The following is a 25,406-nucleotide window of genomic DNA, read 5'->3' as shown; positions in this document are numbered from 1 at the left end:
CTCAGGTTCTGTTGTTATCTCTCCCTTTTCTTTGATTTTCTTAAGTTGAATACATTCTCAGTGCCCTCTGTTTAGTCTGGCTAAGGGTTTATCTAATTTCTCAAAGAACCAGTGCCTAGTTTTGGTGATTCCTTTCTGTTTCTACACAGTTGTTTTCATCCCTGATATGGATTATTTTCTTCTTTCAGCTCCTCTTAGGTGTATTTGCTTCTGCCTCTTAGCACTGCTTTCATTGTGTCCCATAAGTTTGGAAACTTTTCCCTTCATTTTCATTAAATTCTAAGAAGGCTTTAATTTCTCTCTTTATTTCTTCTTTGACCAAATTATCATTGAGTAGAGCATTGTTCAACTTCCATGGATATGTGGGCTTACTATCGTTTCTTTTGTTATTGAAGACTAGACTTAGTCTGTGGTTATCTGATATGATGCACGAGATTATTTCTATCTTCTTGTAATTATTGAGGCCTGTTTTGTGACCAATTATATTGTCAATTTTGGACACAGTACCATGAGGTGCAGAGAAGAAGGCATATCCTTTTGTTTTAGGAAGAATGTTCTGTAAGCGTCTGTTAAGTCCATTTGGTTCATAACTCCTGTTAGATTCTCTATTTCTCTCTTTAATTTCCAATTTCATGATCTGTCCCTTGATAAGAGTGGGATGTTGAAATTTCCTACTATTATTGTGTGATGTATAATGTGTGCTTTGAACTTTAGTAAGGTTTCTTTTATGAATGTATTTGGAGCATAGAGATTTATGACTGAGAGTTCATCTTGGTGGATTTTACCTTTAATGAATCTGAAGTGTCCTTCTTTATCCTTTTTGATAACTTTTGGTAAAAGTCGATTTTAATGGTTATTAGAATGGCTACTACATATTGTTTCTTTGAACCATTGACTTGGAGAGCTGTTTTTCGGGCTTTTAATCTGAGGTAGTGTCTGTCTTTGTCTTTGAGTTGTGTTTCCTGTATGTACCAAAATGCTGAGTTCTCTTTACATATCCAGTCTGTTATTCTATGCCTTTTTATTGGGGAATTGAATCCATTGATGTTAAGAGATATTAAGTTATAATGATTTTTGCTTCCTGTTATTTTTGTTGTTAGAGTTGGATCTATGTTTGTGTTTCTTTATTCTTTTGGTTTCATTTCAAGGAGATTACTCTCTTGCTTTATCTAGGCTGGAGTTTCCCTCCTTGTCTTGGAGTTTTCCATCTATTATTCTTTGTAGTGCTGGATTTAAAAAAAGTTATATTGTAAATTTGGTTTAGTCATGAAATATCTTGGTTTCTTCATCTATGTTAATTGAGAGTTTTGCTGGATATACTGGTTGCGGCTGGCATTTGTGCTCTCTTAGGGTCTGTATGACATCTGCCTGGTATCTTCTGGTTTTCATAGTCTCTGGTGATAAGTCTGGTGTAATTCGGATAGGTTTGCCTTTATATGTTATTTGATCTTTTCCTCTTACCGATTTTAAAATTCTTTATTTGTTTTGTGCATTTGGTGTTTTGAGTATTATGTGACAGGAGGAATTGTTATCTGATGTAATCTATTTTGAGTTCTGTAGGACACTTCATAGTCATCAAAGAAAAAAATTCACTGAGAGGAGCTCTTAAAAGTGAACATGTATGCTTCGAATGCAAGGGCAACTACATTCATGAAAGAAACCATACTAAAGCTCAAAACACATATTGTTCCTCAAACAACAATAGTAGGAGATTTCAATATCCCACTCTCATCAATGGAAAGATCATGGAATTGGAAATTAAATGGAGACATAGAGAAACTAACAGAATGTGTGAACCTAATGGACTTAACAAACATTTATAGAACATTTCATCCTAAAACAAAAGAATATACCTTTTTCTCAGAACCTCATGGTTCTTTCTCAAAAAATGACCATATAATTCGTCAGAAAACAGGCTTCAACAGATACAGGAGGATTGAAATAGTTCCATGCATCTTATCATATCACTACAGACTAAGTCTTTTCTTCAATAACAACAATATTGACACAAAGCCCATGTACACATGGAAGTTGAACTACGCTCTACCCAATGATAATTTGGTCAAGGAAAAAATAAAAAAAGAAATTAAATCCTTTTTAGAGTATATTGAAAATTAAGGCACAGCATACCCAAACTTGTGGGACATAGTGAAAGCAGTGCTAAGAGGAATCCTTATAGCTCTGAGTACCTCCACATGGAATTTGGAAAACATACATTAGTAGCTTGAAAACACACCTAAAGCTCTAGAACAAAAAGAAGGAAATACACCCAGGAGGAGTGGTTGGCAGTAAATAATCAAACTCAGGGGTGAAATCAGCCAAGTAGAAACAAGAAAAACTATACAAAGAATGGAAAAATCAACAATATAGATAAACCCTTAGTCAGACTAACCAGAAGGCACAGAGAGAAATAACCACAGAATATGAGGAAATTTAAAAAAAAACATCAGATCCTATGATAAAGGCCTATATTCTACAAAACCTTAAAATCAAGATAAAATGGTCAATTTTCTAGACAGTTACCGGGTACCAAAGTTAAATCAGGATCAGATAAAACATCTAAACTGTCCCATAACTCCTAAAGAATTAGAAGCAGTTATTAAAAGTCTCCCAACAACAATATCAAAGAGTCCCATTACCAGATGTGTTTACTAAAGAATTCTAACAGACCTTCTTAGAAGACTTAATATCAATACTGTTCAAACTATTCCACAAAATAGAAACAAAAGGAACACTCCCCAATACTTTCTATGAAGCAGCAATTATAGCATATACTTAAACCACACAAACACCCAACAAAGATAAAGAACATCAGATCATTTACACTTATGAATATGTATGCACCCAGGAGGAGACTAAGGGAGAGAGAGAGAGAGAGAGAGAGAGAGAGAGAGAGAGAGAGAGAGAGAGAGACAGGAGGGAGAGAGGGAGAGAAGCCGTGGCAGGACAGGATGGCAAGTGATGTTAAGATTCTGCTCTGTGTATTTACAGGTTATCAATGTTCCTAAGGGATGGATAGCACCGGGCATTGTATGTTTAAGTGGGCAATTATATCTTACCAATTGGGTCAAAAAAATGAATATGTATGCACAAATATTGAATAAAATCCTTACAAACTGAAAACCAGAATACATAAAAGTGATCTTCCATCATGATCAATAGGATAAATCCTAGGGAAGCAGGAATGGTTCAATAGATTGAAATCCATCAATATAATCCACTATGTAAACAAATTCAAAGAAAAAAACCATGAACTTCTCATTAGATGCTGAGAATGCATTTGACAAAATTCAACACCCCTTCATGTTAAAGGCTTGGAAAGATCAGGAATTCAAAGACCATGCCTAAACATAATAAATGAAATATTTATCAAACCCATAGCTAACATCAAACTAAATGAAGAGAATTTTGAAGGAATCCTACAAAAATCAAGGCTAGTCAAGGCTGTCCACTCTCTTGCCACTTATTCAATATAGTACTCAAAGTTCTAGCCATAACAATCAGAAAACAAAAGGAGGTCAAATAATACAAGTTGGATAGGAAAAAAATCAAAATATCAATATTTACCGATGATATTATAGTATATTTAAATGACCCCAAAAGTTCCACCAGATATCTACTAAGCCTGATAAACAACTTCAGCAAAGTGGCTGGATATAAAATTAACTCTAGAAAATCAGTACACTTCCTCTACTCCAGGGATAGACAGGCTGAGAGAGAAATTAGGGAAATGACACCTTTCACAATAGTCCCAAATAATATAAAATAACTTGGTGTGATGCTAACCAACCAAGTAAAAGATCTGTATGACAAGAATTTCATTTCTCTGGATAAGAAATTGAAGAAGATCTCAGAAGATGGAGGGATCTTCCAGGCTTATAGGTTAGCAGGATTAATATTGCAAAAGTGACCATCTCGCCCGGAGCAATCTACACAGATTCACTGCAATACCCATCAAAATTCCAAGTCAATTCTTAATAGAGTTAGAAAGAACAATCTGCAAATTTATTTGGTATAAAAATAAATCCAGGATAGAAAAACCTATCCTTAACAATAAAAGAACTTCTGGGGGAGTCATCATCCTTGACCTCAATCTATATCACCGATGAAAACTGCTTGGTATTGGTACAGAGATAGGCAGGTAGATCAATGGAATAGAATTTAAAACCCAGAAATGAACCCAAACAACTTTGGTCCCTTGATCTTTGAAAAAGGAGCCAAAACTATCCCATAGAACAAAGACAGGATTTTCTTTTTTTCTTTTTTTATTAGATATATTTCTTTACTTACATTTTAAATATTATTCCCTTTCCCAGTTCCCTGTCCATAAGCCCACATCGCCATTCTATCCCCCATATGGGTGTTTCCCCCATCTACCTCCATTACCACCCCCTCCCGACATTCCACTGCACTGGGGGTCCAACCTTGGCAGAACCAAGGGCTTCCCCTTCCACTGGTTCCCTAACAAGGCTATTCTCTGCTACATATGCAGTTGGATCCCTGGGTCAGTCCATGTATAGTCTTTCAGCAGTGGTTTAGTGTCAACGAGGGTGCTGAGTGTACTTGGAAGAGAATGGGGAACAAGAGACACAAAAAGGACGCCAAGACAAGAGTCTGATCAAGGCAACAATTTTATTTTTTCCCAAGGCTGAATTTATACCATAACAGGGGTAACAGAGAGAGAGGGGGCAAGTGGGAAATATTTATGCAGGCCAAGGACACAGTATTTGTGTGATCAGCTGATGTCAACAGGATGTTGGTTTTTCAGAAAAGTTACAGGTAATCACATTGGGTATCTTGACATAAGAAGTATTTCTCAGCAAGGTCAGAAATTTATCATATCATTATTCATCCTGACCACCAGGATGTATATTGTTCTGCAGCTGGCTGGGGATTTTCCATGAACCCAGTCGTACATAAATCTAATCATAACAATAACATTAATAATGGAGGGTTTTAATGGCATCGCTCCCAACAGTTTAGTCCCTGTAAGCTCTGGTTGGTTGGCATTGTTGTTATTATGGGGTTGCAAGGCCCTTCAGCTCTTTCAATACTTCCCCTGTCAAGAAGGAGTGGGAGCATCCGCATTTTGGTCATCCTTCTTCTTGAGCTTCCTGTGGTCTGTCAATTTCATCTTGGGTAATTAGAGCTTTTGGTCTAATATCCACTTATCAATGAGTGCATACCGAGTGTGTTTTCCTGTGCTTGGGTTACCTCACTAGGATGATATTTTCTAGTTCATTCCGTTTGCCTATGAATTTCATGAAGTCGTTATTCTTGAAAACTGAATATTACTCCATTGTGTAGATGTACCACTTTTTTTTTAAAATTCATTACTCTGTTGAAGGGCATCTAGGTGCTTTCCAGCTTCTGGTTATTATAAATAAGGATATGATGAACATAGTGGAGCATGTGTCTTTGTTGTATTTTGGAGTATCTCTTGGTTTTATGCCCAGGAGAGGTACAGCTGAGTCCTCAGGTAGTGTAATGTTCAATTTTCTGAGGAACTTCCAGACTGATCTCCAGAGTGGTGTACACCAACAGTGGAGGAGTGTTACTCTTTCTCCACATCCTTGTCAGCATCTGTTGTCACTTGAGCTTTTGCTCTTAGCCATTCTGACTGGTATGAAGTGAAATTGAAAGACTGTTTTGCTCATGGATTGGCAGGATTAATATAGTAAAAATGGCCATCCCTAACTACAGGCCGTATTACAGAGCAGTAGTTATAAAAACTGTAAGGTGTTGGTACAGAAACAGGCAGATAGGTCAGTGGAACAGAATTGAAGACCCAGAAATGAACCCACACACCTATGGTCACTTGATATATGACATAGGAGCTAAAACCATCCAGTTGAAGAAAGATAACATTTTCAACAAATGGTGTTGCTTCAACTGGAGGTGTGCATGTAGAAGACTGTGAATCAATCCATTCTAATCACCATGTACAAAGCTTCGGTCCAAATGGATAAAGGACCTCCAAATCAAACCAGATACACTCAAATTAATAGAAGAAAGAGTGGGGATGAGTCTTGAACACATAGACACTGGGAAAATTTCCTGAAGAAAACACCAATGGCATATTCTCTAAGATCAAGAATAGACAAATGGGACCTCAGAAAACTGCAAAGATTCTTTAAGGCAAAAGACCCTGTCATTATGACAAAACAGCAACCAATAGATTGGGAAAAGATCTTTACCAATCCCACAACAGATAGAGGGCTAATATCCAAAATATACAAAGAACGCAAAAAATTAGACTCCAGGGAACCAAATAACTCCATTAAAATGAGGTACAGAGATAAACAAAACATTCTCAACTGAGGAATATCGAATTGACCAAAAGCACCTAAAGAAATATTCAACATCCTTAGCCATCAGGGATGCAAATCAAAACAACCCTGAGATTCCAATGCTCGCCAGTCAAAATGGCTAAGATAAAAAACTCGGGTGACAGCAGATGCTGGCAAGGATATGGAGCAAGAGGAACACTCCTCTATTGTTGGGGGGATTGCAAACTTGTACAACCACTCTGGAAATCAGTCTGGAGTTTCCTCAGAAAATTGGACATTCCACTACCTGAGGACAGAGCTATAACTCTCTTGGGAAAATAAACAAAGATGCTCCAACATACAACAAAGACACATGCTCCACTATGTTCATAGTAGCCTTATTTATAATAGCCAGAAGCTGGAAAGATAGCATTTTCAACAAATGGTACTGTTTTAACTGTAGGTCAGTATGTTGGAGAATGCAGATCAATTCATTCTTATTTCCATGCACAAAGCATAGGTCCAATTGCATCAAGGACTTCCACATAAAACAAGATACACTCAAACTCATAGAAGTAAAGTGGGGATGAGACGTGAACTCATGGACACTGGGGAAACTTTCCTAAACAGAACACCAATAACTTGTGCTCTAAGATCAAGTATCGATAAATGGGACCGCACAAAATTGCAAACTTTCTGTAAGACAAAGGACACTGTCAATAGGATAAAATGGCAAGTAAAAGACAGGAAAAAGATCTTTACACATCCTACATGTGATAGAGGGCTAATATCAATATATACAAAGAACAAAGGAAGTTAGAATCCCAAGATTCAAATGACTCTATTAAAAGATGTGGTATAGACCCAAACAAAGAATATTCATCTAGGCATATTGAGTGACTGAAAAGTACCTAAATTAATGTTCAACATCCTTAGTCATCATGGAAATTCAAATCAAAACAACCCTGAGAGTCCACCTCATGCCAGTCACAGTGGCTAAGATGAAAAACTCAGGTTACAACAGAGGCTGGTACAGATGTCTAGAAAGAGGAAAACTCCTCCATTGTTGGTAGGATTGTAAGCTATACAACCACTCTGGAAATCAGTCTGGTGTTTCCTCAGAAAATTGGATATAGTACTACCTCAGGACTCAGTTATACCACTCCTTGGCATATATCCAAATGATGTTCCATCATATAACAGGGACACATGATCACCGATGTTCAAAGAAACCTTATTTATAATAGCCAGATGCTGGAAAAAACTCAGAGTCACTTCTACAGAGGAGTGGACATAGAAAATATTGTACATCTATACAATGGAGTACAACTCAGCTATTAAAAGCAACAACTTCATGAAATTCATAGGTAAATGGATGGAATAGAGAATATAATCCTGTGTGAGATAACCCAATCACAAAAGTCACATATGGTATGCACCCACTGATAAGTGGATATTAGCCAAACAGCTCAATTTTCCCAAGATACAGTCCACAGACCATATGAAGCTCAAGAAGGCCTAACATAATATGGATGTTTCACTTTTTCATAAAAGGGGGAAAAAGTATTCCTAGGAGGAGATATGGAGACAAAGATTGTAGTAGAGACTGCAGTAATGGCCATTCAGAGCCTGTCCCACCTGGAGATCCAGCGCTTATATATATACATTCACCAAACCTGGTCAATGTTGTTGATGCCAAGAAGTGCATGCTGACAAGATCATGATATAGCTGTCACCTAAGAGGTTCAGCCAGTGTGACAAGTACAGAGGCAAATGCTAGCATCAAAACATTGAAAAGCGATTAGGGTCCCCATTGGAAGTGTTAGAGAAAGTATTGAAGGAGCTTGCAACCCCATAAGAATAACAATTCGAACCAACCAGAGTTCACAGGGACTAAACCACTACACATGGGCCTGTCCATGTGTATACTGGGTAGTGGTTATCTATCAGAGGATAGTGCATATCTATCAGAGGATGGCCTTGTTGAGCACCAATGGGAGGAGAAGTCCTTGGTTCTGCTAATACTGGATCCATAGTGCTTTTGAATATCAGGGCAGCGAGGCTGGAAGCAGGGGGCTTTGGAGAGGGGAACACCATTATAGAAGTAAGGGGAAGCAGATGGTATAAGGGGCTTATGGATGGGAAATCAGGTAAGGGTTTAACATTTGAAATTTAAATAAAAATATACAATAAATATATAACACTGACTCTAAGTTAGGTTTTTGACAAAGAAATTCTCTCAGGAAAAGACTTGGACAAAGTTCCACTTAGTCCTATACTGTAATCTAATGAGATTTCCGTCTTTATCCAACCTTTCCTTTTGGCACAATCTGCCTCTGTCTCTGTCTCTGTTTCTGTCTCTGTCTCTGTCTCTGTTCCTCTCCCTCTCTGTCTCCATCCCCCTCCCTCTCTCCCTCCCTTTCCCCTTTTCCCCTCTCTCATTGTGCGTGTGTGTTTGCTTGCGGGCACTTGTGTTTGGGTGTTCATAATTCAGATAGATAGATTAAAATTTGAAAATGTATAATGTTTTCTGGAGGGGAGGAAGTTTGGCTATAGCTAAAACCTAATTTCCAGGAGGCCCTCCAAACTGCTTACTCCACCCACCCAAGAGAAATAGAGAAATGCAATCACATATTTTTGATAATCCTGTTACAGTCTTAGTTTACAGAGAAGCATGGGAAGGAAGACAAGCAGAGGCATGAATCATGTTCTAACATTTTCTTTTTGCACATTTTAAAACAGAAAGCCTGTGTTTTCACAATACAAATGTGTAAAAATGGGCTCCTTAAGGGAGTGTCTGTGTAAACTGTATTTAAAATGAATTATTTGAGGATATTATTTCTCAAAAGTGGAACCATATACCTTTAAACATTGTTCACACTACAGTTTACTACAATGTTAAATGTTTAGAAAAATTTCATATAAAACAAAGATGTCAGGAGGATTTATGACTATAAAAATTAAAGGTAAATATGAGAAACTCAATGTAATGTATCATTTGGGTGGTAAAAAATGAAGTTAATTTATAATCTTTCCTATGTTTTCCAACATTTTTTTTTCTGTTACTATGACAAACACTATCACCAAATGCAACTTGAAAGAGGTCAAGGCTTATTTTTCGCTTACATTTCCAGGCCATGGTAATTCTTGAAGGACTTAAGAGCAAGGGCTCAAGAACTGAAACAGAAATCATAGAGGCACATTGTTCTTGTTTGACTTGCTCATTTCTCTCAGATAGATTATTACTGCCTAATGCTGATACTGCATATGTAATACTGTGCCTCAACTGGCCAACAACAACAACTCACAGTCACAATCATAGACTAATAGGATTCAGGCAATTTTTCAATTAATATTCCCTTTACTAGGGTATGCCAGGTTGGCAATAAAGTCTAACTAGGGCATCAGATATGTGTTAAGGAAATCTATTATCTCTTAAGACTTTATCCATGATTCCTGAAGCTTACTGAATCATCAACAGTACAGGAAAACCAGACCCTCAATGAAGGGCTGTTTTCCTTTCTCACACTTTTCCCAAATATCTTTAATTTTCATTTTTTCATATCCTCTATTAGGAGAATGACTCTGGAAGACAAACATAAATGTGCTATTTGTTTTACAACTTTTTTATTTAACTATGAAAGTCATATGTAGGCATATATCCCATTCCCATGAACACAGAAATTTAAGTTTGATATATTAAGTTGAAACAAGTAGTTTTCTTCTACATAGAAATTCAGAGTAGAGTGCATATCATGCTTCCAATGTATTGTCCATCAGATCACAGGATTGAATCTCAGAGCCATGTGTACCTATTTGAAAGTTTTTGTGGCAAGTGCAGCAAGAGATAAAACTTTGAGTACCGAGATGCAGTGATTAAACACAGAAAGATATATAGATTATCAGTTTTTTGGTTTTGAGCATTTGGTTGTTGTTATTAAAAAGAGAATAACATACTTCAATTTAGTATTCTAAAAGGGGAGAGAATATTTGCTTGGATATTCGGAGTCTCAGGCCTTATCTAGAGTTTCAAAAGTCACCAGTGCTCAAGATATAACTTAACATACTTCCACACAAAAAAAGTACCTGAAGGCAATTTTCCTTCTGGCCAGTAGATTGCACTGCAGGTTCCTGAAAAGATCTGGAAGCACCAAGGGAAAGATTATCTCTGACTCGGTTTTTCTTGAATTTAAGTTTTCCCTAAATGCAAGCATTACAGATGATAATTTTAGGACCATAAAGTTAGTAAAAATCTGTGCTCCACTCTGGCTGTATGCTCAGTCCATTTCCTGGTATCCAATTGGCTGTTCATCCTAACCTAGGCTACAATATTAACCTGCCTTCCTAATAAGGGTCCTGTGCACTCTGTCCTCTCCTCTGTTGATTTCTGGTCTGAAGATCAATCACACTGCGATGGGAAAGCATATCTTGTTTCCTCTACTGGGCGTGTCTTTGATGGTGATCTCCCTTCAAGGTAACGTCCTGGCACATGGTAATGGTTGGCACTGATGGGCAGACACACTGATTCTACAGATTAGGGGATGTGAGTAGCATGAAATCAGATAACATTAGAACTGACCCTGCTTCATTCTGATATACATACCCACTTCCTCGCCTTGCTTCAGCTGTGCACACTCAAAGATACTTTCCTGTCCTTCTCTTTATACTTTCTCCTGTTCCATGTCATAATCTCTCTCTCTCTCTTTCTCCTTTCCACCTCTCTTCATGTCTGTTCTCTGTAGTGCTTAAACATGTTCATTTCCTCAAGTTTACATACAAATTGGCTTATATTTGGATTGTAAGTGGGAAATGATATTCATTACCAGGGTGAAAACAATGAAAATATTGGTTCATCCAATCCAGTATGATAGAATACTAACTTTAAAATGGATTGCCATGAGGATTTCCTGTATCAGAGATGCATTCCCTTGTTGTTTGTGCCTTGAATACAATCCTGCCCAATAATGTCAGACTATTGTCCCTTTCTGCCACCTCTCTCTCTTTTAGATGCTTCAGAATCATAATTCTGTATGGTGCATTAGGGACCCCACATCAGAACTTCTATTTTTCATTCTGATAACTTGGTCTATTCTCATGGTATGAGGTTGCATTGATTTTCCAACATTTCCTTTGAGGAGTCCTGTAGTCACGAACCTTCATGAATGTGTTATCTCAGCATACAGCCAGATCTTTTCTTGGGTATTGCTTATTAATTCACCAGAGCCACTAGCTCAGCTACAATTGGTGCTTGAATTTGGATCCTGAATGAGTGACTTACATTGGCTTTTGTATTTCAGCTTTGCAGTGTTTCCTGTGTAATAGGTACAGTTCTGAAGGGAATTGTGTGACTGGAAGACTTATATGCCAGACTAAACCTGATGAGATTTGTGCCACAGTTGTAATCTATAAAGGTATGTAAGCTCTAGGAGCTCTGAAAGTAATCTTGCTTGCCCTGCAGTGATTAACCCATCACCAGGATACTGATGGCAAGGAGGGAAAAGCCCTTTTGCTTCTCTTAATGGATCCCACCGACCGATAGTCAGACCAACAAACAAATGATGAAAAAATGTTTTGAAAGATGTCTGGTTGATCCTCAGGGAAATTCTGGGTTAATATTGTCTAGTACTGTAGGGATTGGATTCTAAAATTCCATTCAACACTCTTGGAAATGACATCCCACCTGTGGGGTAGATTAATGGTTGAAGGATCATGTCCCAGTGAGCCCACCTCAGTTATGCTTTTATTTCTAAAGTACTTTCCATCTGAGCCTTTACTGACTCAACCACTCTTTCCACTGATATTCACATTTTTGCCTCTTGAATTTGTTCTTCTATAGATGGAAAATTTGACTATGGAAGACAGAAGTGTGCTGAGTGCTTCAGTGGGACTATTGAGCATGGAAGTCGGACAGTAACAACAAACTGCTGCTCAGGCAGCTCTTTCTGCAATAGAGCATATACCTGATACTTAATTGTACTGAAAGATTTTAGGTGAGTCTCTACTGTGCTCCTGTAACCTCATAGCCCTGGTCAGCATGATTTGTTGATGTTTCAAAAGTCCAACAGGCTGGAGTGAAGTTCTCTGCTTCCCACCGGCCCTGGCACTCCCTCATTCTCACATCATGATTTCCTTCCTTTTTCCCCTCTGTCCCTCCAACACAATAGATGCACGGCACAAGTTGCTTGTTCTACTTTTTCTGTACTTATTCAACATACACATTCTGACTGTTTCACACAGCACTGGGCACTGAGCACTGATTTTTGAAAAGTATTGAATATGACAGTCCAGTCCTGAGACCCATCCTCTATGAAGATTCTGTATCTGACAGGGTGGCCAGATAAATATAACTTCCCTGTCTTCAATCTAACCCATACACATAAGAGGATATTTTAGGAAGTGTTTCTTTCCTGTGATTTTAACAAAATGATGTTTGAGAGAAAAAATTTATTAAGCTCATGATTTGAGATAGTTTCTACCTTATAATGTTAGGCTATTTTGGAACAGAGATGTTCAACTCTTGGCCTTATGGAACCAGGGTAAAATAGGAAGGGATGATTACAAGATTCAACCACTATGGGTTTACCCTAAGTGGCTTATATCCACCAAGCAAGATATAGATCTATCAATAATCTATTCAATTTTCAAATTCATTATTATATTACATCAAGAGGTTAGGTCAGATATATCTACCGCATCTCTAGAAATGATCTCACAGGCACAGACAGATTTGAATGTGATATAACAGACATTCTCAGTTCCATGTAGTGACTAGATTCAGATATCACAGACTGAGAGCGCTCCCTTTCCAGAGTTCATTTCCCCAGGGTGGTCACATGCACATGTACTTCTTTATCCTTCAAAAATTTCTAATTTTTTAGATTTATTCCTAATAATTCCATAGATTTTGAAGTCAGTTCTATTTCAATTTTTTCTTTACTTTTCTATTTGTACCAGTACATTTACATTTTTGGACAACCTAAAATGTGCAGACAATATTGTAAACAAATGAAATTTCTAGGAATTCCATGACACTCTGCCAAGAAATAGCTTTGTAATATGTCATACAGGCAAAGGCAGGTACAAGATAGAACAAGGCATATCATTGGAATAGAAGGAAAGATAAGTGGGAGAAGTTTTTTAGAGAGGAGACTGGTGCGAGGCAGGAGAGGAAGTAGCAGAGAGAACATGGAGTCTGATGTTAAGATTCCTCTCTGCATATTTACAGGGTGTTAGGAATATACGTAAGAGATTGATATGTACAGGGCTTTTGATGACTAGGTGGGCAATTTCTTCAATCTTATCAATTTCATCAGAGGTTATGGTATTGTGTGTTCTTTCATATGGTGATTTAACTTCAGAAGAGTATGTGGTGGCTGGTGAAACTAGGCTGCCACAGAATTGGGATATATATTTTGGGCATGGTGCAACCTGCCTTGGAACTAGATGAGTAAAGAGATTATTGACAGTCTCAGAGACAAGTCATCAGCAGTGTGATATGGAATAGAACAAAGCAGGTTAGAGGGTTTGCTGACTGAGATGAGGATATCTACCAGATATCTTGGGGCACTGTGGTGGAGGATGTAGTGTGGAGTAAAAGACAGTATCATTTTTTATAATCTTATAGCAACATAGCTTGCTTACACTATTACATATACAGTATATATTTGTTGCCTTCTAAATTTTTGAATAGGTCATAATAAATTTTTTATATATTGTAAATTTTAAAGTCATATATTTACAAATAGTGATATCATTATAACTTTTTTTCAGTGCTATTTATTGAGTCTTAACCCTGGAGCATGCTGGAAAGAATTGTCTAATGACCATATCTGGAGAATTCACTATGATTTCTACATCATGTTTTCTGACTAAATGTATATCATCATATGTTTTTGCATGATCTGTAATAAATTGAAGGCTTTAAAAATTTTAATTTGAACTATATGCTGTTTAAATTATTTTTTGAAATTAATTTATTTATTTACATCCATACTGTTGCTACTCCTCCCTGTCCCCCCTTTCAGGGTTCTTTACCCTATCCACCCTCTTCTGTATTTCAGAGAAAATGTTCCCCAAACCATGGCATCTCTTACTCTGGGACATCAAGTCTCTACAGGATTAGGTACATCTTCTTCCACTGGGGCCAGGCAAGAGAGTAGGTTTTCTGCTACATATTTTTCAAGATTCTCAGAACAGCACATGTATGGTCTTTGGTTGGTGGTATAGACTCTAGTAGTATCCTGGAGTCCAGGTTAGTTGACATTGTTTCACTTCCTATTGGGGTTGCCATCCCCTATGGCCCCTTAAATCTTTTCCCTAATTCTTCCATAGGGGTTGCTTACCTCAGACCATTGGTTGGCTGTAAGTTTCTCCATATGTCTTAGTCAGGTGGATGTACAACCTATCAGAGGACAACCATGCTAGGCTCCAAAATCACATGTTGCACCAGTCACAGACCAGTCATTCCTTCACTCTTGGGTCCATTTCTGTCCATGCATTTCTCATTGAGAGGAACAATTCTGGGCCACAAATTTGAAAATGGGTTGGTATTCCATCCCTCTACTGGGGGCTCCTTTGAATTACATAAGCTGGACTCTTCAGTATGGACTCTCCATCTCCCTATGTTGTGCATTTAGGCTAGGGTCACCCACATTGATTCCTGGGTGCCTTTCACATCCCAGGTATCTAGAACATTCTAGAGGTTCTTCCCATTCACCCTCCCTACCCCTGGCAGCTATATATTTCCCTTCTTTCTCCTGACCCTCTGGGCTTCTCTGAGCTCTCTCCAATATATGATCATGTGCCCCCCTTTCCACTCAGGTAGTTTTCTCCATCTACCTCCCATGAGTATTGTGTTCCCCTTTCCAAGTGGCATTGAAGCACCCTCACTTGGGCCTTTCTTCTTGAAAAACTTCTTTCAATCTCTGGGTTGTATGATGGGTATCCTGTACTTTTTGGCTAATATCCACTTATCAGTGTGTATATGCCATGCATGTCATTTTGTATAGCTCATTCAGGACGATATTTTCTAGATCCACCCCTTTACCTAAAAATTTATGATATTCTCATTTTTAATAGCTGAATGATATTCTATAGTGTAAATGAATCACATTTTCTGTATCCATTCTTTGGTTCGGGTCCAACTGGGTTGTTTCCAGTTACTGGCTATTATGAATAAGGCTGTCTTGACATAGTGGAACACATGTTTTTGTGGTATGGTAGAGCATTGTTTCCATATATGTCCAGGAGTGGTAAGGCTGGGTTTTGAGATAGAACTATTTCCAATTTTCTCAGGAAAGGCCAGCTTAATTTTCAGATTGTTTGTACTAATTCACAATTCAACCAGCAGTGGAGAAGTATTTCTCTCTGTTCATATCTTTACCAGCATATGCTGTCACCTGAGCTTTTGGTCTTTCCCATTTTAATTGGTATAAAATGGGACTTCAGGGTTGCTTTGATTTTCAGTTCCCTGATGACCAAGGATGATGTTGAACATTACTTTAAGTGCTTCTCAGCCATTTAAAAATTCAATTTAAAAATTTTCACTTTTATTAATATGTGGATGGGTGTCAGCCTCTGTGTTTGTGTTCAGATTATTCACATGAAATGACAGATGTATAGATGTTCTAAACAACGTTTGAGCTCCATGATCTCTTTGTACCACGTTGGGTCTGAAGTTTGAGGTCAGTAGTCTGGCTTGGCACTTGGTCCCTTATACCCTGAGTCATCTCAGCTTTCAAATTTTAAATCAGATAATTAGGTAGCTGGTGGTTTGCTTAGTGTGTAAAACTTTGGGATATAAAGCCTAATGACGGGAGTTATATTACTGGCACCCAAAATATAGAAGATGAGGACAGATTTCTATAGATTTACAGCTGCTCTTCCCAAAATGTCCATTGCAGTGTGTTACACACACACACACACACACACACACACACAGAGAGAGAGAGAGAGAGAGAGAGAGAGAGAGACAGAGAGAGAGAGAGAGAGAGAGAGAGAGAGAGAGAGAGAGAGAGAGAGAGGCAAATGATGTTCCAGTTTGGAATCTTCCATATCTGCCCCTACATTCCAGTCCAGTGGCTGGCAAAAACAGAGGGATTGAGGTTGGTACTTAGTTGTAAGGAACACATCTGTGGCCTCCCAGCAGTTGGAAACAGGGTTTCAACTCTACATATTCTGAAGGAGATTTTTATCTTCCAATGTATGGTCTTTACCCACTTTCTGAGATTTATGTTTCATACCTGGGACTATCTGAAACTAGTGAATATTTACACCAAATCCAATTGTCAGTTATAGTTTGCACATCTCCAGTGGTACTGCCTTATTCCAGGAACACAGTAAAAGATTTCTGCCTGAAGATTCAGAAGAATCTTGCCAAATTTCTTAGTTATATATTTTTAATTCTTACAGTACTTATCCTGTATCCTTTGTTTATTCTAACATTGGGCTTTAACCCATGACCTCAATCTTGGACCTCAATCAAGTCAATAGTAGAGAAGCTTTCTACTATTGACTTGAATTCTAACCCCACCACATAGGGTTTGGTTTACTGGTTTGTGTATGTTACTTGGGAATCAAATTACATCCAAGCAAGCACTTTGCTGCCTGAGCTGCATTTCAAGCCCAATTAGTGTCACTGCTGTGTGTTTACAATATACTCATAGCTCAATTCGAGATTATCATATCTTACTACATGAATGTGCATTCTTCATATTTCTGAACATTATTTTATTGTGTGATTTCTACACAATTTATACAGTTCCTATATTAAGGATAGTTAGATTATTATAATCTTGGTATGATTACAAGAAAAAATTCTGTAAATATTTCTGAGAACCGGATAGTACCCCAAATAAAGTGGTACAATTTGAATTTTTGCCTTCTTGTTGTTCAATGTGATTCACAGTAGGCAGAAACTTGTATTGGGTACCTTTCTATATTTTATATCCTGCCATGTTACCACAGACCAGACAAAAACACCTTTAGTAAGGAAAGGCTTACAACTAAAGTGGATATTGCCCGTCCTGACAGGATATGCATGGTGGGTGGAATGTGAAGTAATAGTTATGTTCTTTTCATAGTCAGGAAGCACAAAAATGGATGCCAGTGCTCAGCTTTCTTGTTTGCTTTATTATTCCATTTTTGTTCATACTAAGAATCCATCACGTGGCATAGAGTTGTGTATATTTCAAGTGTACTTCCTTCATTAAATATGCATGGAAATTCCCTCCTACACACTATGAAGGTGCTATAAGTGTATTTCTCAAGTATTTCTAAATCTTGTCAAGTTTACAATGAGGATTAACCATCATAAAACAGTATATAAATTATGTACTTTTCGAATGGCCAAAAAGCACCTAAAGAAATGTTCAACATCCTTAGTCATCAGGGAAATTCAAATCAAAACAACCCTGAGACTCCACCTCACACCAGTCAGAATGGCTAAGATGAAAAACTCAGGTGTCAGCAGATGCTGGCCAGGATGTGGAGAAAGAGGAACATTCCTCTGTTATTAGTGGAATTGCAAACTGGTAAATTTGGACATTCCACTAACTGAGGTCACAGCTATACCACTCTTGGCATATACCCAAAAGATGCTCCAACATAAAACAAAGACACATGCTCCATTATGTTCATAGCAGCCTTATTTATAATAGCCAGAAGCTGGAAAGAATCCAGATGCCCTTCAACAGAGGAATGGATTTAAAAAATGTGTTACATCTACACAATGGTTTACTACTCAGCTATCAAAAATAATGACTTCATGAAATTCATAGGCAAATGGATGGAACTAGAAAATATCCTGAGTGACGTTACTCAATCACAGAAAAACACAATTGATATGAACTCATTGATAAGTGGATATTAGCCTAAAATCATGAATTACCCAAGAAGCCAATCCACAGGCCACAGGAAGCTGAAGAAGAAGGATGACCAAAATGCAGATGCTCCCACTCCTTCTTAAAGGGGGGGGAGAAATCCACAGGAGGGGATATGGAAGCAATGTTTAGAGCAGCGACTCAAGGAATGGACATTCAGAGCGTGACCCACATGTGGCCAATATATGTATACAGCCTTCAAAACTAATTAAGATTTATGAAATTAGAAAATTCATGCTGAAAGGGACCGGATATAGATCTCTTCTGAAATACATCCAGACCATGTCATTGCTAGCAGCAAACCACCGAACTGAGAATAGGACCCTCTTAAGGGGGAATTAGAGGAAGTATTGAAAGATTTGAAGGAGCTTGCAACCCTATAAAACATAAGAATGCCAACAACCAGAGCTTCCAGGGACTAAACCACTAGGGAAAAACTATACATGGACTGACCCAGGGCTCCAACTGCTTATGTAGCAGAGAATAGACTTGTTGGGGCACCAGGGGAAGGAGAAGCTCTTGGTCCTTGCAAGGTTGGACCCCCGGTGCAGGGGAATAAAGAGGAGACAATATGGGGGATGTATAGGGGGAATACCCATATGGGTGAAGGAGAGGGGAATGCATGGGGGTTTATGAATAGGAAACAGGAAGGGCAATAATCTTTGAAATGTAAGTAATTAAATATATCTAATAAAAATTTAAAAAATTATTTCCTTTACCTTGACTAGCAATGAATACTATTTGGCTCTTTTGGACATGTGTAGATGTAGTGACCTAGCTTGCAGTCAATTGTTCAATACTTTTTTCATTAATTAATTTATTCATTTTTATTGGATATAGTTCTTTACTTACATTTCAAATGACATTCCCTTTCCCAGTTTCTTGTCTATAAGCCCCCTATCCCCTCTCCCTTCTCCATGAAGGTACTCCCACCCATTCACCCCCATTACAAATCCACTTGACATTCCCCTGCACTGGGGGTCCAACCTTGGCAGGACAAAGGGCTTCCCCTTCCTCTGGTGCTCCAACAAGACTATTGTCTGTTTTATATGCAGTTGGAGCCATAGGTCAGTTCATGTATAGTCTTTCCCTAGTGATTTAGTCCCTGGAAGCTCTGGTTGGTTGGCATTGTTGTTCTTATGGGGTTGCAAGGCCCTTCAGCTCTTTGAATCCTTTCTCTAATTCCTCCTTTCCTGCTAGTGTTCACCTCTGTATTTTACATGCTCTGGTTTTGTCTTTCAGGAAATGTCTATATCTGGTCCTGTCAGCATGCACTTCTTAGCTTCATGAAATTTATCTAGTTTTGGTGGCTGTATATATAGGGACCACATGTCGGGCAGGCTCTGAATGGACTTTCCTGAAGTCTTTGCTCTAAACTTTGCCTCCATATTTCCTCCTATGGATATTTTCATCCTTTTAAGAAGGAGTGGAAGCATCCACATTTTGGTTTTCCTTCTTCTTGAGCTTTGGTCTGTGCATTACATCTTGGGTAATTCGAGCTTTTGTGCTAATATCCACTTATCGATGGGTACATACAATGTGTGTTTTTCTGTGAATAGGCTACCTCACTCAGGATGAAATTTTCTACTTCATTCCATTTGCCTATGAATTTCATGAAGTCATTGCTTTTGATTACTGAGTAGTACTCTATTGTGTAGGTATAACACAGTTTCTGAATCCATTCCTATGTTGAAGGGCATCTGGGTTCTTTCTAGCTTCTGGCTATTATAAATAAGACTGCTATGAACATAGCTTTAATTGTAGTAGACAAAAAATGTCACTCAGCGGAATAGATTAATAAAAATGTTCATTTATACAATGCACTACTCAGCTATTAAAAATAAGGGCATCATGACTTTTGCAGGCAAATGGATAGAAGTAAAAAAACATCTTGATTGGAGTAACCTGAGTCAAAGGTACATGCACTGTATGTACTCATGACTGTATATAAGCCATAAAGTACAGAATATTCACTCTATAATCCATATGCCCAAAGCTAAATAACAAGCAGGACTGATGGTAGGATGCTTGAATCTCACTCAGAAAATGAAATGAAATAGTCATCACAAGTGGATGCTGGAAGGAATATGTGTCAGAGAGAAGATGAGAACTGGCATATATGAGGGGTCACATATATTGATGTTAAACTCCTTGGTCCTCTTGCACGTTCCCCAACAACTGGAGCAGGGGCTCCTATTTCTGTTGCTTGTCTGAGCATCCTGTTCTCCTGAGTGAGCTACCTTGTCTGGCCTCAGAGAGAGCAAAACTGCTTAGTCTTGCAGTGTTTTGAGGTGCCAAGGTGGATTAGTACCCAAGAGGGATCTACTCCCTTCTCAGTGCTGAAGAGGACAAGGGAGGTAGGGGAAGGGATTGAGAGGAGGTAATGTGATCAGAATGCACAGTGATTCAATACATAAATTAATGAGGAAAAAAATTAAAAAACTACACTCAGGTTTGCTTCCCAAGGAAGCTGGTTGATTGAGAAGTGATAGGGATAATTAGTCTTCCATGTGTAATTGTTTAAGATCTGTGATGTGCACATGAGAGTTTCTCCTACTTTCATACATACAGAACTTTCCAAATAGACAATCTGGAAGAATGGTGAAAATCTCTGTTGAGTAAACCTAGATAATCAATGCCTTCATCCAGGTGACTTCAGTGTTAATGGCAAAGTCTTCCACTTCTTACACTTATGTTTTGAGGCATTATTTATGTGTAACTTACTAGTTAGACATTATAACCAGACACAAAGATCATGGATGACTCAGGAATAGGTACATAGGTTCATATCATTAAAATGATGTAAACACCTTGAAATTCTTACATTTAAAACATTTTTATATATTTTATTTTTTAGTAAACAAGGCTCAACATTTTCTCTTTTCCAGATCAAACAAATGATATGTCTAGTCCTTCATAGAGATCATTTCTTAATCCCTTTGCACTGTCACCTGCAAGTGTTGAAAGCCTTCAGCCTCTGAAGCCAGGTTCTCATCATCCAGACTACTGGTTCACAGGAGAGTTCTTCATATTCCTATAATTGCTTTCTTATAGGTTAACAAAAACTGCTTCCTCTAATAGTTAGCATATATAGTGAAAATGAAAATGTATAGCATTTGGTCCCAGCTTCCCCAAGCAACCTCAGCCTTTAATGAAAAGCTTGCATCTGAGAGGGAAGGCAAGAGGTACTGATGCAACAAAATAGTGTCTGCATAGATGGTGGTTAGACTTGGTCAGAAAGACAGATGTGGCACCCTTTACCATGCTATCATCTCAAGAGAAAGCACACAGTCGAATCTATCATGGATTATTTCTGGTGCCTCCTTTAGATTTCTGTGAAAGAATCAGAAAAAAAGCAAAACCTCCATTGTATCCTATATCCATGATGTGATAGCAGCATTTTATGTCTCAAACATGATGAAGATATGAGAATTTCTTGGAAAGAATATTGAGCTCGAGAGGGCCTTTGAGGAGCAGACAAGGTAATAGGAGATTTTTTTAACCTAAAATTCATCGTATACATTATCAAGCTTAAATGAAAAAAATTAAATTAATGCGGCTGAAGAAATTATTCAGCTTTTCTTTCAAAGCAATTACTCAAGTCCTAGCATCCATGTGGTGGCTCACAATCATCTATAATTTTAGTTACAGGGAATAATATGCTCTCTTCTGGACACTAAATCCAGTAGGTATACACATGTTACACAAAACATGCTTTTAGGTAAAATACGCATATGCTATGCGTTTAAAATATTTTTTGAAAGAAAAAAAGTAAAGTTATGAAAGAAAATAATTAAAAGCATAGTGGCCTGCAATGTAATTTCAACCCTTCTAAGGCAGACAGACAGAGATCTGTGAGTGACTGATAAGCCTTGTCTATATAAGAAAATCCAGGTTACCAAAGGATACAGTATGATGTCTTGTCTGAAATTTCCAAAAGGAAAGAAAAGAATTTGCCTGAGGCAAAAAGCATGGTAGGAGGAGAAAGGTAAAAACTAATGCAAGTGCCTGGATAGATCTGTAAGCTAATCATGGGCAGATTTCTGAACTGCCCCTGCTTTTTTTCTAATTACCTGCAAACATCAGAGAGGAATGATCCTATTCCTCAAAACTTATGACTTTTCTATCCTAGTAAATTACAACAGCTTACAGCTCATTTAGATTCAGAAACCAAACAGTGGAGTAACACTTAAAGAGAAAGGCAATTACTTTCTGTGTAGCGAAGACCTATATATAGACCTAAAACTTAAGATGTTGTCATACTTAAGAGATTTAGAAGAGTTCCCATCCCCTGTAACTTTTCTCCATCTGAACTTCTCTAAAGAAGGAATTTCTATGTTCAGTCCCTAGCAGAAAATATGAGAAAAACAAAATGTCTGTAGCTTTGGGCAGAAACTGGTCAGAAGTGGGCAAATTTGCAATAATCTCAGAGAATTATTTTGGTCAAGGATGACCACAGTTGCAAAAATTAATATTAACAATTACTTTTCCTATCACATAACCTAGAAGACCACAGTCTCTACTAAAGATGTACAAACAACACCTCAGCTCCTGACAGAAATGGTCCTCCAGAATAAAGAAACTCTAGACACCCTTTCTGCAGAAGTCAGATCTGTATATGCCCTTATTAATGAAACTTGTTGTTTCTGCATCAATAATTCAAAACAACAGGGGGAAAATCTCTGAAAAATCAAACAAACATTCAATCCTGACAGGGAATAACTCAAGAATTAGTACAGATCTTCTGGTTAGGACAGCTCTTGCATACCTTTTTTTCAGTTAGCTTAGGCTCTCTTTCTTCCTATAGCTTCTTTTTTTCTTTACCCTATTTTGCACCTTTGGCTTACTTAATGTTCAAGTACAACGACTTAACAATGAGCATGGACCACATGGTAACCACTGAGGCTTGAAGTTTCCCAGCATATCAACATTACAGAATCTAGTTAACATCATAATTTTACTTTCATTTCTGATGCTTCACTATGTGTTGTGAGAGTTTCCTTATCCCTCTGCCAAATTTTGTATTGGCCTTGCTAGATGGTATGGGTATATAGAATATCTATCTCTATAAGCAAAATAATTCTTTGGAAAAAACTCCAAAATTGTGGAAGCATATAGTACTATTTCTCAGTCAACTCCTATACTAGAATCCACAAAACACTCACATGTTTGCACCAAGAATAGAGAAATTGAAGATTTATTAACTGAAAGATGGTTTTAGGAACGTTTAAGCAAATGCTAGCAAGGATGAAAGCATATAATCGAGAGAAACAATGAGGCCAGATCCAGAATGTAGGACCTTGACAGTTGAGGGCAAAAGTTCAGTTAATATGTACAGTAGTGTCCATGATTAATTCCCTGTGTAAGTGATTTCAGGATGAATGACAAGGACTGAAATACCCCACAAGATGGAGATTCTATTAAGAATCTGCCATTTACAGGATCATACATTGAAGGAAAAGATAGTATGTCATGTGCTTGTCTCGGCAGCAAATATACTAAAAGGGGAATGATATATCACAGACCCTGCACAAGGATGACACACAAATTTGTGATGTGTTTCATATTTTTGAAGTTAAGAAGTGCATGCTGACAGCAGCCTGTTAACAGCTGTTTCCTGAGAGGCTTAGCCAGAACATGTCCAATACAGAGGTGAATGCTAGCAGTAAACCATTGAACTGAGAACGGGGTGCCCATTGAAGGGATTAGAGAAAGTATTAAAGGAACTGAAGGGTCACGCAACCCAATACGAACAACAGTACCAACAAACCAGAGCTCCCAGGGACTAAACCACTATTAAAAGACTATGCATGGGCAGACTCTTGGTTACAGCTGCATATGTAGCAGAGGATGGCGTTGTCATTGCATGTATTGATGCCCACTCTACCTAGAAGTTTTTATGTCCAAAGTGGAGAACACTAATGAACATGTACAAACATAAATATTTAAAAAGCAGTTTAACCCAATGTCCTTAAAAAGTCAAACTGCATTTATATACTCACAAACCTTTGGCTCTCACTTCTCAGCCATGAGTTTTTACCAAGTTTACGTTGCCAGCCATGAATTCTTTTACTCTTGTGGTAGAAGCTTCAAAGTTACTATAAGTGGAGTTTGTTGCTCCCAGAACATTTGTGCAATGATAGCACCAGTATGCACATCTTGCCTGGCAAATAGGCATTAGAGCATTCAATATAACTTGCTGAGTAAAACTACTGATAACTTTTCTCCCACAGTAGTCTGCACATCAGGTTCTAAGACAATGAAAAGTGCCCAGCAGAAAGGAAATTTTCTAGGTCATTTCCAACATGATTTCTCCATATGCTACAGCCAGAATAAAATTTGTCTTCAGGTACAGTGTCTTATTCTTTTGTTCACGGAGACAACCAAGAGCAGTGGAGATGTCCTTTCTGTTTTAGAACCCTCTGGGGCCTCCTTGAGTCATAGGGAAATATCTCACATTTGGCATTGAGTATTCAGTTATCATCCCATATCTTATGGGAGAAACATTGTCTCCCATTTATGGTACATGCCATTAAAGGCTTCTTTCTTATAAATTATACTTTAAAAATATTTGATTTAACTTTAATGTCCATGTCTGTGTATGTAGTTATGTGCATGAGGATTCAAGTGCCCTCTGTGTCTAGAGGCATCAGATTCCATGATGCTGGAGTTACAGAGAGTTTTGTGTCACACACATGGGTGCTAGAAACCAAACTTTCATATGCTATAAGAGCACTGCATAAATTTAACCACTCAGCCTTCTAAGTAGCCACTACTACACTTTTAAATTAGTGTGCAAAGTAGATCTGAAAATAATCGATTTTTCTTTTTCTTTTTTGTTTTTGTTATCCAAACCCCACACTTTCTTATATATCACCATTCCTGACTGTGCTTACACTTTTAACCCCTACTTTTTTTCATCTTTATTAACTTGAGTATTTCTTATTTACATTTCGATTTTTTCCCCCTTCCTGGTTTCCAGGCCAACATCACCCTGACCCCTCCCCATCCCTTTTTCTATGGGTGTTCCCCTCCCCATCCTCCCACCATTACCACCACCATCCCAACAATCACGATCACTGGGGGTTCAGTTTTGGCAGAACCAAGGGCTTCCCCTTCCACTGGTGCCCTTACTAGGCTATTCATTGCTACCTGTGAGGTTGGAGCCCAGTGTCAGTCCATGTATAGTCTTTGGGTAGCGGTTTAGTCCCTGGAAGCTCTGGTTTGGCATTGTTGTTCATATGGGGTCTCAAGCCCC

General features: G+C 38.0%; 1 pseudogene; it reads left to right on the top strand.

The window, feature by feature from the left end:
• Positions 1 to 23,622: 23,622 nt before the first annotated feature.
• Positions 23,623 to 23,719, top strand: LOC134480257 (U6 spliceosomal RNA; annotated as a pseudogene).
• Positions 23,720 to 25,406: the final 1,687 nt, after the last annotated feature.

Source organism: Rattus norvegicus, chromosome 8 (genome assembly GCF_036323735.1).
Source record: "Rattus norvegicus strain BN/NHsdMcwi chromosome 8, GRCr8, whole genome shotgun sequence".
Lineage (NCBI taxonomy): Eukaryota > Metazoa > Chordata > Mammalia > Rodentia > Muridae > Rattus > Rattus norvegicus.
The sequence above is the reverse complement of the archived record's forward strand: the minus strand, read 5'-3'. Positions and strand labels throughout refer to the sequence as shown.